The sequence below is a fragment of the Scyliorhinus canicula genome, chromosome 11, assembly GCF_902713615.1.
Source record: "Scyliorhinus canicula chromosome 11, sScyCan1.1, whole genome shotgun sequence".
In the NCBI taxonomy this organism is placed as follows: Eukaryota; Metazoa; Chordata; class Chondrichthyes; order Carcharhiniformes; family Scyliorhinidae; genus Scyliorhinus; species Scyliorhinus canicula.
Window position 1 is genome coordinate 146,677,429 of NC_052156.1, and position 17,774 is coordinate 146,695,202.

Consider the following 17,774-nt stretch of genomic DNA (forward strand, 5'->3'; position numbering starts at 1 on the left):
ACTGCTCTGTGAACTGGGCTGAAGTGGGTCAGGAATACTGCTCTGTGAACTGGGCTGAAGTGGGTCAGGTATACTGCTCTGTGAACTGGGCTGAAGTGGGTCAGGCATACTGCTCTGTGAACTGGGCTGAAGTGAGTCAGGCATACTACAATGGAGCTAGGCTGCTGGAGTCAGGACATAGTTTGAACAGAGCTGTAAAGGTGAGGTTTTGCATACTAAACAGGGCTGTATTGATAGGTGGATTATTGATGGGGTTGGGGAGCATTGTGTCCATGGGACATTTGCACAGCACAGAAAAATGGAATAGTCTGCACCGAGAAAGAGAATAAAAAGAAGTTTGAGAAATGCATTTGGCCTCTTGGCCTCTGAAATCTTGCTCCTTCCTTTCCTTGGCTCCTTCCTGTGGCCATTTCCCTCTCAGTATTTTCTCTCTCACCCGGACTTCCAAACAAGAGTCCGTGGGCCTTGCCAGGGAATCAGCAATGAAAGGGTTAATTCCCATCCCCAAAGAACCCCAACTGCTCCCAGCTCACCGGGAAGTTTAACCCGTGTTGCCTGAAAGCCAGTTTCTTTGCATGCAAAGCACAGGGCTGCACAATGTGTGAAGTCTGGGGAGCGAGTAAACAATGCATTGTTATCTCAGAGCCTGCAGCTGCTAGGTACACTACTCTGGGTCTCCACCAGCTTCCTGTGTCTTCACATGTCTCCATCCTGTGTTGCCGAGATTGGAAAGCAGTGCATGCCTGAGCAAGGTGTTTCCTCCCTCACTGATTGGTGTCACATCCTGACTTGCTTTCCCCGCTTGTGCTGGGTGATTTCCCGGGATAGAGTCGAGGAGCAGGCACCGGGAGACTCAGCACTGGAAATCTATCTCTCCCTTTTTATCAGAAAGAAGTTGAAGCTGGCACTGAGCACAATTCGTGGGAATTCTGGGCAAGGGGTGGAAGGCACGTCCTGTTGATCCAAAGCAAAGTCGGTCTCTTCATTTCACAAGGCAGTGTGCCGACTTGCATGGGGTGCACTGCTGTCAGCTTGACCCATGAGCTTGGGGACCCTGTCAACAGAACGACTGGTGCCTGTCGATCTCCAGCTGGGAGAACTCCCTTGGTGGCCGCGTGCCTAAGGTAAGCAATATCTCTGGGGCTGCAGTGCATCAGAGATACTACAGTTTGAATAGGATCTCTCCAACTAGAACAGTGTTTCAGTAAAGATTCCCCAGTGAAGGTATTAGGCCACCTTGTGGTATCCTGTCACTTGTGTTATGAACCTTGAGAGATTAATGTATTGATGATACTCTTATCCCAGTCTGGTGAATTCTGACTATTCATCCTGATGTATGTACAATACGTCATTCATCACAAACTGGCCCATTCCCTCCACATTAACATCTGTCCTCGATATCCAAGCATTGTTCATCGTCTTGACTATTTTACATATCGATTAGAATCATAAAATGGTTACAGCACAGACGGAAGCCATTCAGTCTGTTGTGCACATGCGGCCTCTCTGTAAGAGTAGCTCACATTGTCCCACTTCCTGCAGTCCTGTAATTTGTTTCTTGTCAGGCATTTTTATTCAATTCCTTTTTGAAAACTGTGATTGAACCTGTCTCCTCAACATACTCAGGCAGCACGTTCCAAATCTTAACCACTCACTGCATTAAGGAGACATTTCTCCTGATGTCACCATTGGTCCTTTTGCCCTTTATCTTAAATTTATGACCTTTCTGCCATTGGGGAACGTTTTAATCTACTTTGTCCAGGCCCCTTTTGACTTGGAACATCCCTATAAAATCTCAGCTTTGCCTTCTCATCTCGAAGGGGGGGGGTCCTGTTCAGACCAAACCGATTCCCTGCTAAGCTTCATTGTCGCTTCCTTGCTCCTGTACCTTGATGTTACCACGTTCGCATATGAGTGAACTTCCAAACAGTCTGAGGACAGACGTCAAACACCAGTCTCTTCACCTTGTATTGGCAGCAGGTTTTGGTGTTTTGTATTGCTTCATAAAGGTACATTCAGCTAAACCGAGTGTCCATCAACTGATATCACCAAAAACAGATTATACATTGATTAAGAGCGGCACAGTGATTAGCCGTGCTGCCGCACGGTTCCAAGGACCCGGGTTACATTTCGGCCTTGGGTGACTGTGGAGTTTGCATGTTACCCCCATATCTGTGTGAGTTTTCTCTGGGTGCTCCAGTTTCCTCACATAGTTCAGAAATGTGCAGGTTAAGTGGATTGGCTATGATAAATTGCCCCGTAGTGTCCAAAGATGTGCGGGTTAGGTGGGATTACAGGAACAGCATGGAGGTGCTGATGTACCGTGCTCGTTCCGAGGATTGGTGCAGACTAGATGGGCCGAATGGCCTTTTCTTCTGCACTGTAACGATTCTATGGATTCCTGTTTGTGGGAACCAACTGTGCAAAAAAAAAATGGCTGCATATTTCCCAATGTAACGTCAGTCACTACACAGAAAATGTTAATGTGTACTTCAAGTGTATTGAGATGTTTGTGAGAGATATTCAATGAAGCAGTTCTGGATGGATCTTCACAACGTCTCAATGGCCATGGTGAAAAATGGAGCAGGATGAGGATGTTGGGGAATAGTGAGTGGGTTGTGGGAGAAAGACAGGAACATTACCCCAACAGGGTGTGTCTTGTAGTGAAAGAGGAGATGTCCATTCACTGCTGGAAAACCATAGTGCAAACAGGAAATTAATGACTTCCTCTCCAGTGATGGCACAGAACAGAGCTCCAGAGAGTCTTTGTGTTATGTTTCCTTGTTGCCACAAAGGGAAAGGAATGAAGGGTGCCCACACTTTGGATTCTTGTAAAACATGATGAGAGGTTTATTAGGGCGTTGCTCATACAATTAAGACGGTGATATGTCCAAAGCCCACAAAAACAATCTGCTGAAGTCACAACACACTGAAGGCACTGAAAAGTTCTCAGAAGCAGCATCTAATCTCATCACTGTCTCTGGTCTCTGTTCTAAAGTATAGCTCTCCAGATCTTCTGAAGGTAGAACCTCTTTTTTTTTTTAATAAACAATTTTATTGAGGTCGTTTTTGGCTTTGTAAACAGTTACAGACATCAACAGAAAGAAAGCAAAAAGGTGCAAACATCCACGTACATTCAATACTTCAATCGTAACATATTTCACAAGCCCGCTCCTCTCCCACCGGAATTACCCGCCATTTTATCCCTCCTACTCTACTCTGCTCTTACCCCCCCCCCCCCCCCCCCCCCCCCCCCCCCACCTGCTGACGCTCACTCTCCCGCAAAGAAGTCAATAAATGGTTGCCACCTCCGGGCGAACCCCTGTACAGATCCCCTCAAGGCGAACTTAATTTTTTCCATACCCAGGAAACTCGACATGTCCGCAAGCCACAACTCAGTGTTCGGGGGCTTTGAGTCCCTCCACGCCAATAGTATTCGTCGCCGGGCTATCAGGGAAGCAAAGGCCAAAACATCAGCCTCTTTCTCCCCCTGGACTCCCGAGTCTTCTGAAACCCCAAAAACTGCCACCCCTGGACCCATCGCCACCCTTGTTTTTAGCACCCGGGACATGACGCCCACAAATCCCTCCCAGTACCCCTAAGCTTAGGGCATGCCCAAAACATGTGAACGTGTTTCGCTGGTCCTCCCGCGCACCTAGCGCATTTGTCCTCTATCCCAAAGAATTTGCTCATCCGAGCCACCGTCATGTGGGCCCGGTGAACGACCTTAAATTGGATCAGTCCGAGCCTGGCACATGTTGCGGTTGAATTTACCCTACTCAGGGCCTCTGCCCACAGCCCGTCCTCCATTTCCACGCCTAGCTCCTCCTCCCATTTAAGTTTCAGTTCCTCCGTCTGGGACCCTTCCTCCCTCATGAGGACCTTATAAATATCAGAGACTCTACCCTCCCCTTCTTCCCCCCTAGAGACTATTCTGTCTTGGATCCCCATTGGCGGGAGGCGTGGGAAAGATGGGACCTGTCTACGAACAAAGTCCCGCAACTGTAAGTAACTAAAATCATTTCCCCTTACCAGCCCAAATTTCTCCTCCAAGCCCCTCAAACTCGCAATGCTCCCTTCCAGGAACATATCGGCCACCCTTCCCACCCCCGCCCGCCGCCATGCTCGAAACCCCCCATCCATACTCCCGGGGGCAAACTGATGGTTGTCACAGATTGGCGCCCAAACCGACGCCCCCGTCTCCCCTACATGCCTCCTCCACTGACCCCATATCCGCAGGGTCGCCACCACTACCGGGCTGGTGGAGTACCTGGCCGGCGGCAGCGGTAGAGGAGCCGTGACCAGGGCTGCCAAGCTGGAGCCCCTGCACGAAGCCGCCTCCACCCGCTCCCAGATAGACCCCATACCCACCATCCACTTCCTTATCATAGCGATGTTGGCTGCCCAGTAATAATTAATCAGACTCGGCAAAGCCAGCCCTCCCTCGCTGCGGTTCCTCTCCAGCATCGCCTTCTTCACCCACGGGGATTTTCCCGCCCAGACAAAGCTCATGATCATCCTGTTAACTCTTTTGAAGAAGGACTGTGGAAAGGTAGAACGTCTTGAGAAGTTTATGCAAACTCACTTTTTTCAGCAAGTAACTGATCACCATGACGTCGCCAACTCTTCCATCGTCTGTCTGTACGGTGTATGATATTGGACCTGTATTTGCTAGGATCACAGCTAGTACTAATTTTTCATTGGTGATGCAATTCCTAGCTAACATTCTCTCTCCCTGGTTGAATACTCGTCTTTTAGAGATTTTGTTCCCTCCTAGCAATTTGTACTTGATGTTGTTATTTGACAATCTCTGAAGTATCAGGTGGAGTTAACAAATCAGACTGTGTCCATAGTTTCCTCTCGAACAACAGCATTGCCGATTAACTTTACGTGGTGGCGTTTACAGTATCCTAAGATGTTAGAAATTTGTTTACTCTTCTTGACAATGTTCCCTGGTCCTTTGGTGCTTTGATAGAATCCTTTAATGCTTGCACAAAACCTTCAGCCAATTGCTGGATGATATGATATTTCCCATTCCCTTTCAAGTAGTCCTCAAACTCCTTTGAATTAAACTGTATATCATTATCACTGACAATCAGCTCCGGTATTCCAAATCTTGCAAATATTTTGTCTAGTTTTTTAATGGTCTGCTCAGTTGTCATTGACTTCATTGTTGTGATTTCTGGCAATTTAGAATGTGAGTCCACAATCACCAAATATATGTGACCCTCCGGCAGTATTCTCTGCCACGGCTGAGTCAGCCATTCCCACGGATATAATGGCTATAATGAAGTGTTCCTTAGTTTTGCACAAGATTGGCATTGCACATTTTCTCTTCAAGTTGAGCATCAAATCCTGGCCAGCAAAAATAACTTTCTACCAAACGCAGGGCAACACGGTAGCACAAGTGGTAGCACCGTGGCTTCACAGCGCTAGGGTCCCAGGTTCGATTCCCCACTGGTTCTGCAGGTCTGTGCAGAGTCTGCACGTTCTCCCTGTGTCTGCGTGGGTTTCCTCTGGGTGCTCCGGTTTCCTCCCACAGTTCAAAGACGTGCAGGTTAGGTGGATTGGCCATGATAAATTGCCCTTAGTGACCAAAAAGGTCAGGAGGGGTTATTGGGATATGGGGATAGGGTGGAAGTGAGGGTTTAAGTGGGTCGGTGCAGTCTTGATGGGTTGAATGGCCTCCTTCTGCACTGTATGTTCTATGTATTTCTATGTAAATCCTTCATTGTTACCACGACAGGATATGCCAAATTCAGTTGGTCAGGGATTCGACTAAGCCACCCCGGAGGAATAATCACACGGACTCCCAAAAGTAGAATTCCTTTCTGTACTATCAACGCAAGTTTTCCTGTGGTGTCAGGCTTGAGGTCTGGATTTTTTCACCGAAGGTCTGATAGCATCCCTCTTCGGACCAAGTCCATCACGTTCCCCATCACTGGATCGGCTCTTGTACATCTTTCAAGTTGAGATGAAGTCACAGGTGCATTATCCATGAGCAATAAATACATGTGGCGTGATTCTCTGATCCTGTGGCTAAGTGTTGACGCCATCGGAAACACCGTCGCATTTCTCGACGGCGTAAACATGGCCCCAGGATCAGCAATTCTGGCCCCTACAGGAGGCCAGCACGGGGGTGGAGCAGTTCACGCCGTTCCAGCTGCTGATCCAGCTGTGGAAAGGGCGGCGGGGGATGCGCGCATGCGCAGTGGGTCCGGCGCCATCCCGCGCATGCACATTCCCCCGGTGTGATTTCCGCGCATGCGTGCTGTCTCCCTTGTCCGCGCCGGCCCCGACCCAACATGGCGCAGGGGTACAGGTGGAAGAAAGGAGGCCGGGAGACAGAGAGGCCGGTCCGCCGATCAGTGGGTCCCGATCGTGAGCCAGGCCACATCGGAGACCTCCCCCGGGGTCGGACCCCCCCCCCCCCCCCCCCCCCCCCCCCCCCCGGCCACATACCGCCACCCGACCCTTCCACGCCGTGTTCCTGCTGGCTGAGAGCAGGTGTGGACAGCGCCAGCGGGAATCGGCGTTTCCATGACGGCCGCTCGTCCCATCTAGGCCCGAGAATCGGCGGGCCGACCGTGGAGAGCAGCCCGCGACCGGTGTCCCACTAACCACGGCAGTGCCAATGGTGCCGAATCTCTATTCTGTGGAGAATCGTGTGCTAAGCATCTGGGCGGCGTGGCGCGATTTGCGCCGGTCGGGGGGATACTCCGGCCCGGCCCCGGGCTGAGAGAATCCCGCCCAGGATGTTGATGAAATTTTCTTCTGGGTCATACTTGATTTGTAGCGGCAATCGCAATAAATCATTGGCATTTGCACGCTGCTCGGGCTTGTGATACTGGATATCGTAAGTGTGTGTCGACAATATCACTGACCATTTTTGTAATCCAGTAGCTGCCAAAGAAGGTATACCTTTGTACGGCCCAAAGATTAAATGAAATTGTCACAAGTAGGCGTCAAATGAAGTTACTGTGAAAAACCCCTAGTCGCCACATTCCGGCACCTGTTTGGGGAGGCTGGCACGGGAATTGTAGTCAAGGTTCGATGATCCGTCAAAAGAGCAAAATGATGCCCATGAAGGTAATGGTGGAATCTTCGTGCACCGAAAATGATGCTCAAAACCTCGTTATCTAGCTGTGAACAATTCATTTCTGCGCTAGTAAGAGTTTGTGACGCAAATGCTATAGGTCGTTCCTCTCCTGAAGGCATAATGTGTGAGACGACTGCACCAACCCCACAGGGTGAGGCATCGCAAACTAATTGCAGCTTCATTTTTGGATTATAATGAACCAACAGCTCTGACTTCAGTAAAGCTTTTTTCACTTCATTGTCTGCATTCTCACATTCTTCTGACCAGTGACATGCCCATTTGACACATAGCAAAGTATATAATGGTTTAAATCATGTTGCCAAATTTGGCACAAATTTACGATAATAATTGATCAATCCTCAACACTATCTTAATTGTGTCACAGTTGGAAGACGTGTTTCTAAGATTGCTGACATTTCCTTCAGCTCCTTGTGTAAGCCATCGTTATCAATGATATGACCTAGGTAATCTATGGATGACATTAAAAAGTCGCACTTTTCCTTATTAACACTCAGGTTGTGGCACTGTAACCACTTCAGGGTAGCTTACAAATTCTTCATGTGTCCCAGCTCACTTGAACCGGTGATGAATTAGTCATTTAAATAGCATTGAACTCCATTCAATCCACTTAGAATTTGATCCATGGATCTTTGAAAAAGCTCCCGCTGAAAAGGGCGGAGAGGATTTTCAGGTACCTGGGGGTCCAGATAGCCAGGAGCTTGGGGACCCTGCACAGGCTCAACTTTACGAAGCTGGTGGAGCAGATGGAGGACGAGTTTAGGAGATGGAATGTGCTGCCACTCTCCCTAGCGGGCAGGGTCCAGTCGGTCAAAATGACGGTGCTCTCGAGGTTCTTGTTCCTCTTCCAGTGTCTCCGTATCATGATTCCGAAGGCTTTCTTCGGGAGTGTCAATAGGAGCATTATGGGATTTGTGTGGGCGTAGAAGACCCTGAGGGTGAGGAGGATGTTCCTGGAGTGGAGTAGGGATGTGGGGGGATTGGCGTTGCCCAATCTGTGTGGGTACTACTGGGCCGCCAATGTGGCGATGATACGTAGGTGGGTAATGGAGGGGGAGGGGACGGCTTGGAAAAGGATGGAGGTGGCGTCCTGTGTGGGCACGAGCCTGGAGGCGCTGGTGACGGCGCTGTTGCCGCTCCCCCCAACAAGGTATACTACGAGTCCGATGGTGGTGGCTACCCTCAAGATTTGGGGGCAGTGGAGGCGGCATAGGGGGGAGGTGAAGGCTTCAATGTGGTCCCCGATACGGGGGAACCACCGGTTTATACCAGGGAGGATAGACGGAGGGTTTTTGAGCTGGCACAGGGCAGGTATCAGGCGGCTGGGAGGTTTGCGACCATGGAGGAGTTGATGGGGAGGTTGGGCCTCCCCCCAGGGAACACCTTTAGATACTTTCAGATTAGGGCGTTTGTTAGGTGGCAGAGTTTCCACTGTTGCCACCAAAGGGGGTTCAGGACAGGGTGCTCTCGGGGACGTGGGTCGGTGAGGGGAGGACCTCGGCAGTCTACCAAGTGATACAGGAGGGTGAGGAGGCCTCGGTGGAGGAGCTGAAGGATAAGTGGGAGGAGGAGCTGGGAGAGGAGATCGACGAGGGGACATGGGTGGACGCCCTGGGGAGGGTGAATTTCTCCTCCTCCTGCGCGAGGCTTAGTTTGATTCAACTAAAGGTGCTGCATAGGGTGCACATGACTGGGACAAGGCTGAGCCGGTTCTTTGGGGAAGAGGCCAGGTGTGTCAGGTGTTCGGGGAGCCTGGCAAACCACACCCACATATTTTGGGTGTGCCCTATGCTGGAGGGCTTTTGGAGGGGCGTCGCGGAGACGTTGTCAAGGGTGGTTGGCTCCAGGGTTGAGCCGGGCTGGGGGCTCGCGATATTTGGGATAGCAGTGGAGCCGGGAGTGCAGGAGGTGAAAGAGGCCGGTATTCTGGCCTTTGCGTCCCTGGTAGCCCGGCGCAGGATTCTTTTACAGTGGAAGGATGCGAGGCCCCCGAGCGTGGAATCCTGGATCAATGATATGGCTGGGTTTATCAAACTGGAGAGGGTCAAGTTTGCCCTAAGGGGATCGGTGCAAGGGTTCTTCCGGCGGTGGCAGCCGTTTCTAGACTTCCTGGCAGAGCATTAAGGGGTGGTAAACTTCAGCAGCAACCCCGGGGTGGGGGGGGGGGGTGATGGGGTGGTGGGGGGAAGTTCTTTACTGGGTATGTGTATTTGTTTCCATGTTATTTAATTATTATTTTTGTTAATTTATTGCTTCTGTATCTGGGGGGGGGGGGGGGGGGGGGGTTACTGTTTTTTCTCTTTTTTTCCATGTTGTTGGTTAAAATTTGTTGAAAATTTGAATAAAAATTATTTATAAAAAAGAAAAAGAGGAGGAGCAGCTATTGTTACTAAAAGATGTCTTCTGTGGCGAAACAGACCTTTGTGTGTCACTATGGTGAGTAGTGACTGTGATTCAGCAGCCACACTCTGCAGACAGTCCTGTAAAAGATCAATTTTACTGAATTTCGGTTCTTTGGAAAATCCAGCAAACAGGTCTCTGATCAGCAGCAGTGGATAATGATCTGCGTACAAAACTGGATAAAGTAGTTTTAAAATCTCCATTAATTCTCACTGAGCCATCCCGTTTTAATTCAGGAACAGTTGGTGTCACCCAAACACTAGTAGCAACAGGTTCAATGACTCCTGTCTTTCTAATCGTTCTAGTTCTTCTTCAACTTTAGTTTTGATGCACATGGTACGGTCCTAGCTTTGAGATATTTGGATGTGCGATCTCATTTGATTTTCATGTGTCGCTCAACTCCAGTCATAGAGCCTCGTAAATCTTCGCACATCTTCTCATACTTCAGAAGTTGTTTCAAGTTGCTCCTTGAATCCACTAATTGATTGCTTGTTTCCCAGTTTAGCCTAATATTAGCCAACTATGCTCTGCCAAATAGAACAGGAAAGCTTCCACATACACCGCATAAGAGGCAACTTTGCCATCTGCACATTTGCTTCAACTTTCACCATAATGAATTCCTTTAATGGTACGACATCTTCAGTGTATATCCTCAGGATCACATTTGACAGTTTTAAAGACAGCTGCCTCAGCTTTTGATGATACATTGTCTCAGGTATTAGCTATTTTGCGCTCGTATCCACTTCCATTTTAATTTCATGACCTTCAAGTTTTGGATATGCCCAAAAATGCCGTTGATCGCTCTGCATTGCAAAACACTTAGCTTCACCTCTTGCAATTGCTCGGTTTCACTGTCTTTGGAGTGATCTTGAGTTTCATCCACTACTTTGTAGACACGACTAGATTGTTTACTTGTATTGTTCTTCTTGGTGTAGAAGACATTTTCTGAGCCCAACATGTCTAGCCAATATAGTCCTTCTAACCACGGGTCTTGCATGTATTCGAGTTATTCCAGCATTCCCCCGCAGGTTGTCCAACCTGTACAATGGTGACACAGTTGCACCTTTGCCGCCTTGTTCCTTGAGGTATCCATTTTGTGGATCTTCACTCCAGTCCTTTCTGTGAAGCTTCTCTCATTGCAAGTTCCTTAGGTGTGACAACTGCCACAGCAGCTTTTAGAATTAAATCACTCAAAGTGAGCAGCTTCCTCTGCATTGCTTCTGAATTGTAACCCACAAGCCAGCCTGTCTCGAAGAGTATCATCCAGTGCTATACAATATTCACAACATCAATCTAAATCAGAACCTTTCTGCAATCAGTAATGGTTTAGGAGACAAACGTCCTTCTAAAATTTTCATGAATTCACTAAAGGACTTGTTTCCTGATTTTTCTGGGTGGACAAGATTCTGTCGCACCATAAACGTTATGCGGCCAACTGAGCTGAGAAATGACCTTCAGGTCCTCTGATGTGTGATTAACTATTAAAAACAATTGGAATATTTCTTCATCTGAATTCCATGTTTCATAATCGCCATAAAACGCTTTCATGGTGCCCATTTTTCCCACCATTCTTTTGGATCCTGGCCCCTGGGGTCTCCGGCAGTGTTGGGAAGTAAGGCACAAAATATCCCTTTAACAAGCAACCAGGAATTGTTTCCCTTTTATGCCTGAGTATTTTGAATTTCCGCACGAGTAGTGGTCCGAGTAGCTTTGCAAGACTCCCCCGACTGTCAGTCTTCTCACTCACATTTGCTGTCGCAAACTTTTGTTCAACCTTCATATCAGTAACAGTGCTTCGCCCAACGTTTGTGTGTGTTCGGGTCCAACCACAAGTATCTTCCATTGATCCCGATGTTAGTCGATGAAAATCTTCTTTCCAGCAATTGTTATGCCTCAACTCTGATCACCAGTTTTCTCTCCCATTATGTTCCTTTGTTGATGCAAAGAGATAAGGTATGGAGGAACCCACACGCTGGATTCTTCTAAAACATGGTGAGAGGTTTGTTAACGGTGTTGCTCGTCAAGATGGTGATCCATGGGGGTGTTTGGTGGGACAGTACAGAGGGAGCTTTACTCTGTCTCTGACCCCTGAAATAGCTACTCCCAGAGTGCTTGACAGAACTGGGTAAAGGGGGATTAACTCGTAATCTAATCATGTTGCTGCCTTGGGAATGTTTGATGGGTTAGTTTAGAGGGATCTTTACTTTATATCTAATCTGTGCTGTACCTGCCCTCGGAGTGTTTGATGGAACAGTGTAAAAGGAGCTTTACTATGTTCATCAAGAATGTATCCGCCCTGGGAGTATTTGATGGGATAGTACAGAGCAAGCTTTATTCTGTAGTTGTCCCCTGCTGTACCTGCCCTGGGGATGTTTGATGACACATAATGGGTCTGGACATCCCTCCATGTGAGTACAAAATGTTTTTGTAGGATTGTGGGAATCTCCTTATAATGAGGAAATCATCCTAGGTTATTCGCAGCCAGTGAATTCTGAGCAAGGATCACACCAATCTGCAGCTTGTTTAAAGGATTGGATTTCTTTTTCTGAAACTCTGACCCACTGATTATCTCTTTTCCACTGACCACCAAACAGAGGTTCAGAACTTCTCTTTAGTAGTTGGAGGATTAAGACATTTTCTGGGGAGGGATCAAGCGATCAACTAAATTGGCCTTGGGTATTGACCTTTCACCTCCAGAACTGTGTTCAAATCTAGCCTGGACAAGCCTGTTTGTGCTAGTTTGCATCCAGGCCTATCCAATATGGACTCAAACCAGGAAGTTATCCTAAAATTCATTGGAAAGACTACCAGAAAACCTTAAGGCGTAGGAACAGATGTAGGCCATTCAGCCCATCATGTCTGTTCCGCCATTCAGTGAGATGGCTGTTCTGCTATAATCCTCAACTCCACTTTTCTACCTTTTCCCAATAATCCTCACTGATCCTTACTGATTAAATATCTGTCTGTCTCAGCCTTGAACGTACTTAACGACCCAGTCTCTACAGCCCTCTGCAATATAGAATTCCACCCATTCACTACCCTCTGAGAGAAGAAATTCCTCCTTATCTGTCTTAAATAACGGTGCCTGGTTGACTTGTGCTGTTAACAGAGGGTCATTGGGTCAAGGCCTCGGTCCTAGGTCTTGAGCATCTGATCTAGGCCAGCACTGCGGTGCAGTGCATTGTTGAAAGTGGTACCCTTCAGATCAGAGATTTAACCAAGGCCACATCCGCCTGTTCATACCAAGCAGAATAAGGTGTTCCCCTGCCCAATGCTCATCCCATTAACTCTGTGGGATATTGCTGACACAAAATCTGTCATTATGCTTCAAAATAATTTACTCCGATTCGAAAAGAAGATATTCTGATGGGAGTTGGAGGCCCCCTTTTAGGACCGGGATTCAGGTATATTGTGAAGCAAGAATAAAAAGACGGTTCTGTGTTTCCAAGGTGGCACCATGGAAACAAGAACAAAAAGAAGGTGGGAGCACGATACCCCAGTACTTCATTTGCTTTAAAATCTCTTCATTGCCGTAACTCAACTGGTATTCAGCATAACTCCTTAATATCTCCATAGCAACGATGTAATGATTGCTAACAGCACACGCTCTGAAGACATTTGAAGGAGCTCGCGGTGTCTTTCTCTGAACTCCACCCCCACAGTTTCATTGAACTTCATTGTCCGCAGTCCAATACAGGTAAGGAAGGGGTTAATATCAGAGGGAAAGAGTTCAACCTGTTGCTGATAATTTTCTGGTTAAGGAGGGTTAAGAAGAGCTTGTTACTTGTGTAGCAGAACCCAGAAGCTAATAACACATACTAGACCTGGAGATGCTCATGATGTCAGGGCTGATAGATGACATTCTGAGTGGTCAGTGGAAGTCAGTGATTGTCAATGATGGTCAGTGAGAGGGGTCACTGATTCTAAGGAGGATCCTAAAGGAAGAGGAGCCTAAAGAGGCAGAGAGGTGATGAGTTTTCGGGAGGGAGTTCTGGAGCAGCTGAGGGATGGCCACCAATGATGGGGCAATAAAAGTTGGGTATGCTCAAGAGGTCAGAATTAGACAAGCACAGATATCTGGGAGAGTGTGGAGTCTGAGGAGATTACAGTGACAGGAAGGCATGAGGCCATCAAGGGATTTGAAACAAGGTTGAACATTTTGAAATGTGCTCCTGTTCAGCAACATCCCAATGTCGAGCAGTGAGCACCAGGATAATGAATAAATGTGATCTGGTGCGTGTAAGGACACGGCAGTAGGGTTTTGGATGATCTCAAGTTTATGGAGGGTTGAAAACAGCGCATTAGAATAGTGAAGTGTAAAAGGATCAAAGGCATAGATGAAGGATTATGTCGTCGATGATCTGAGGCAATGGCAGAGTCTGGGCAGGTTAATGAAGGTGGAAATAGGCAGTCTTTGTGAGATGTGGATAGGTGATTGGAAGCTCATCTCGGAGTCAAGTACGACACCAAGGTACCGAACAGGCTGGTTTAACCTCAGACAGTTAACAGGGAGAGGGATGGAGTCAGTAGCTAAGGAGTGGAGTTTGGAGCAGAGACTGAAGACATGGCTTCGATAGGGAAGAAAATGTCTTCTCCACGTTAGACCGAAGAAGGTGGACAGAGTATTTTCTAAATGGCGAAGAGCGAGAAAGAGTGGAAGACCCAAGAGATTGCTGTGGGGGCGGGGGGGGGGGGGGGGGGGGGGGGGGGGGGGCGGGAATGGTGATGACCAAGTACATAGATCATTAAAACCTCATGAACAGGGTACAGCAAATAATTAAAAGGCCAGTGGAATACTGGTCATTATAATTAAGGAGTCAAAGACAAGAGATAGAAAACCCAGTTTAGACCACGTGAGCAATTCTGGGAAGCCACACCTTGGGGAAAAAAGATATTGGTCTTTGAGGGAGCACAGCTTAGATTTACCTGAATTATACCGAACTCCAAGGGTTAGTTTATGAGGACAGACAACACAAGCTATTACTGCATTCCCTGGAATACAAAAGGTTAAGGGGAGATTAGATCAACATTTTCAAGTTATAGTTGAAGTTATAAAGGGAGGAGATTGGGCAGATAGAGAAACTGATGGTTTTGGAGTCCGGGGGTGGGATTGCCCTCCCCATCCGCGTTGTGCTGTGCAGTGGCAGAGGGCGCTGGACAGTGTCCAGTGGTGGCATCTTCTGCTCCCGCCATTGTCAACAGGGTTTCCTGTTCAACGCACCCCTTGCCACACCAAATCCCGCAGTGGTGGTAGGACCGCAAGATCCCGCGTGAACACACAGAAAATACCCCCCAGGACTGGGACAATAATCTAAGTTTAGAATCAGACTAGAATCAGATTAGAATCTTCAGGTGCAAAATGAGGAAACATATCTCCACTCACAGGGTGGTAGAAGTCTGGAACTGTCTTCTGCAAATGGCAATTAATGTTAGATCAATCAATATTTTTCAGTTTTCTTTCTCTTTATTCTTTCATGGGACATGTGATCTCTGGCATGGTCATTATTCATTGTCCATCCCGAATTACCTTTGGGTGGAATGGCTAGCTAGGCCAATCCAGAGTGCAATTGAGAGTATAGTGTCATATGTAGGCCAGACCGGGTAAGGACAGCAGATTTCCTTCCCTAAAGGGCATTACTGAACTAGATGGGCTTTTACCACAGTCTATAACAGTTGTCATGGTCACCATTACTGAGACTAATTTTTCTATTCCAGATTATATTGGTTGAATTTAAATTCTACCAACTTCCCTGGTGGGATTTGAATCCATTTGAACTTTAGTCTGTGCCTTTGGATTCCTGGTTCAGTGACATTGCCAATATGGCACTGTCTCCCTCAAAGTCTAAGATGGATAGATTTTTGTTAAATGAAGGGGTTTGGCCAGGGAAAAGCTGGGCATATGGTTGCAGATCAGCTATGATCCCATTGAATGACAGATGGGCTCAAAAGGCTAAATGCCCAACGACTTGTCCTGTTCATGGCAATGTGCGGAGCAAGGAAGAAAGCTTCTGCTTACCCCGGGCTTGGCTATTTCATGCTGTCCCTTTTAACAATCATGAGTTCAGCCTCTGTAGTCTTGGAAATATCAGTTGGAACTTTGCAGGGTTATGGCTGGCTAGATTTCACTAATTTGAGTAAAGTGTCTTTAATAAGGACTCGGGAGTCCAAACAGAATAAAAATAAGAATAGGTTGCACACTCCTCAGTGGATCCCTCCCGGGTACTTCTTAGGTCGGTCCCTTACTGACCAACCTTATATATCGTAGGCAATTAGATATCCCACCCTTAGTGGGGGAGCTGGTGCCTTGCAAGGATCATGGGAAGACAAGCATTCCCACCCCGTAGACCCCTTGTGGGATATGACAGTGTCCTTAAGCAGGAGTTAATGTTTTCATATTCATTAACATATTCAAGGTTCCTCAAGTCTGCTTTAGACTGACACCAGTGTCCGTAGCAAAATGGCAACAAATGTGTTTTCAACGCTTCCCCGGCGCAGAGGCAGGACCCCTAACTTGGGCATGTGTGCCCTTTTTAATGCCCACAAAATAGGTGCCGCGAGGTTCTGGTTCTACTTCTGGAGGTAAAGCATAAGCGTTCACACAGCATTCACTGGGAGCCGGTACAGCGATGATTAAGCAAACTGTGGCATCAGCTCACTCTACATTTAACTCCCCCTCCCTTGCACTCACACAAAGCTCAGGAAATTCTCCGAACCGCCTTCCCCCATTGATGTCATCAGCACTTAAAAGAAAAAATAGTCAAAATAACAAAAGCCAGAAACAGGCTGGAGAATGAACAAATAATTGGAAAGGTGATTTTCTCTGATATTTTGGAGGTGATAGGGTTGAGGTGAGTTTGGGTCTGAATGGGGGATATTGTTGTCTTTGTGCCCTGTGATTTTATTTTAATCATAGCTCTTCTGAGTCAGGGAGAATGAGTTGTTAGTCATCCACTCCTGTCGTATCCTGTTGAGTGGGGTTTGATGTACATACAGACAGCCTGTTCAGACTGCACACAAATAAATGTGAGGAGATAGAGAAGGACAGGATTCTGACCAGCTACCACAGGTCCTGGACAATGGCCAACACCATCCACACCCTCGGTGCACCTTTCCTGAATATTTACAGTTTTACAGGTATTCTATTTGTTGGCTTCTGTCTATATATGTCAGTGCATTGTGGCCTTAAATATATTGTTTGTGTTGGTGTAATGGAGTACCCCTGACTGTGTGTCCGTCCAGGTGTGCTTGCGTGAGTTTGTGCGAATGCTTGTGTGAGTATGTGTGGGTCCTGCGCATATTTCAGATGCCCAACTTCATTGCCCCCTCCCCACCCACCAACTCGCAAGATGATGTTCTGTCACTGGATTCCAGCCCCTTCCTGAAGGTTTTGACACTCAATGGGGTAGAGGTCCCCATCTCTCCTGAAGGTGCTGTTTCTTGTTGGGTAGATGCTAGCCGGCTTTCACTGTGAGTCTCAACAGTGAGTTTTGGCGGACTATTCAACCATTGCGGAAGCACACGGATGCCCAACACAGGAATATCACATGATAGTAATTGGTGGATAAACCCATGCCTTCATTCTGGGTCACTGATGGCTCTACAACTGCCCCAACTGACATCTCAAGATTAGAAGGGACTAGGTATCTCACGTCCAACCCGTGTATCACAATGGATGGTGTGGTTATCCACCAAGGTGCCAGAAAGCTGAGTCTCTCTGATTCTGATCGATTCGGTTCACTTGCTTATTCAATTCTGAATGTGTCCTGATTCAATGCTTTTCACTGGGTGTTGACCACATCTCAAATAACTGAAATCCCAGACACTGTGTCGTGGGTACAGGGGAGACCATTCAATCCCTCTAACAGGTTCGACCATTTAATTAGATCATAGCTGATCGTATCTTAATTCTATTCATCTGCCTTGATTCCGTATCCTCAATGCCCTTACCTAACAAAAATCTTGCGATTCCAGTTTTGAAATTTTCATTCGATCTTCTGCCTCGATGTTTTTTTTTGTATCAAGAATGGTTTTTGATGTAAACACTTGGCAAGTGCCTATCAAATTAATACCAAGGGCTGATCGAGAGGTCCTATTTGCTATATTGTAATGTAGCACTAGAATACTGAGGGATGGTTGATAGGTCCTGGTTGTTGTATTGTAAGACTAAGGGAGTAATAGGATAATTAACATTTATATAGCCTCTTTCACTACAGCTGATGATGTACTTTTGAAGTGTAATCATTATTGTAATATTGGA

At 47.2% G+C, this 17,774-nt stretch overlaps 1 protein-coding gene across 1 annotated transcript in view; it reads left to right on the forward strand.

Annotated features, from left to right (window-relative positions):
• Nucleotides 1-923: 923 nt before the first annotated feature.
• Nucleotides 924-17,774, forward strand: part of shank3a (SH3 and multiple ankyrin repeat domains 3a) — a 1,085,379-nt gene continuing 1,068,528 nt past the window's right edge. The window contains exon 1 of the mRNA XM_038811689.1: nucleotides 924-1,124. The gene's annotated coding sequence lies outside the window, so the exon portion shown is untranslated. The remainder of the gene's footprint in view (nucleotides 1,125-17,774) is intronic.